Here is a 238-nt window from a genome sequence, read left to right as displayed (position 1 = left end):
TAAACGCAAAACGAAAATTCTGTTCTAATGTTTTATCTGATATGAAGACATTATTTTTTTGTATATTGTTTTAGACACAATAGATAGGCCCGAATTACTTGAGAGAAACTTGTTACTAGCTGTGACCAAAACTAAGTGCAGTAATAAACGCAAAAAATGTTTATGATGATGTGTAATTACCCTCAAAAATTCTGCTGTGTGTCTGGCGTCTCGTTAATTATCAATTTACTCCTATTGT

At 31.5% G+C, this 238-nt stretch overlaps 1 protein-coding gene across 1 annotated transcript in view; it reads left to right on the top strand.

Moving 5' to 3' along the window:
- LOC119585286 (procathepsin L-like) overlaps nt 1-161 on the top strand; it is a gene marked incomplete in the record, with an annotated part of 2,528 nt that extends 2,367 nt beyond the window's left edge. Inside the window, 1 exon segment of the mRNA XM_037933958.1 lies at nt 1-161.
- Between the last annotated feature and the right edge of the window lie 77 nt (nt 162-238).

Source organism: Penaeus monodon, chromosome 19, assembly GCF_015228065.2.
Source record: "Penaeus monodon isolate SGIC_2016 chromosome 19, NSTDA_Pmon_1, whole genome shotgun sequence".
NCBI classification, from domain to species: domain Eukaryota; kingdom Metazoa; phylum Arthropoda; class Malacostraca; order Decapoda; family Penaeidae; genus Penaeus; species Penaeus monodon.
This window is presented reverse-complemented; position numbering and strand designations above follow the sequence as displayed.